Raw genomic sequence first — 735 nt, 5'->3', positions numbered from 1 at the left:
CCCAAAGCTCTCTGTATTTCATTCGTGCTGACCAATGAACCTATATCGTCGTTCCACGACACCATTTATAAATGAAAAGAGACGCCAACCGCCAAAGTGCGCAGCTGTAGCGTACAGAAGGGATTCGCTCGAAATAACGTCTCCAACGAAGAAATCGGCAGTCTAAGCGCTAGGATACACTATCTGTTGTACAACATGAATCAGATGGCAGGATAGGCCGCTTCAGAGGCCAATATCTCAACCGGTGCGTATTCGCCGGGTGTGAGGGTGTACTCATCATCAAGCGGAAGCACTCAGCTCGATCAATCGCTTACATTAAGGTTTCTTGCACTCTATTTCGACCAAAAATCGGTTATAGATTTGCATTTGGTAAATTCTCTGGATTTTAAACCCAGCATTCTAACCCAAAACTACTGTAGAATTCTATACCCAGGAACCCAAAATTACTCAAGTAACTCAAACCTGGCTACTAATTCCTGTTGACTTTGATACTACTATTGTCTAAGATTGCCACAGGATACTCGTTCCAATACAATGGGTTTTACCTCCTGATATTAGATACACGTGGTTTCTGCTCGTATCTGAAGCAAAACCCTAAAGTTAACAAGTATGCCATATCGTGATATCTCATACCCGTGCACTCATTAAATGCAAGATACATACCAAACTTATCTAATACAGATACCAAACACTTACCGGTGTCATCTTTTTCAATGCATCGCTTGACATAGTCAA

Source organism: Phytophthora parasitica (genome assembly GCF_000247585.1).
Source record: "Phytophthora parasitica INRA-310 unplaced genomic scaffold supercont2.4, whole genome shotgun sequence".
NCBI lineage: Eukaryota > Oomycota > Peronosporomycetes > Peronosporales > Peronosporaceae > Phytophthora > Phytophthora nicotianae.
Note: the sequence above shows the minus strand (reverse complement) of the source record.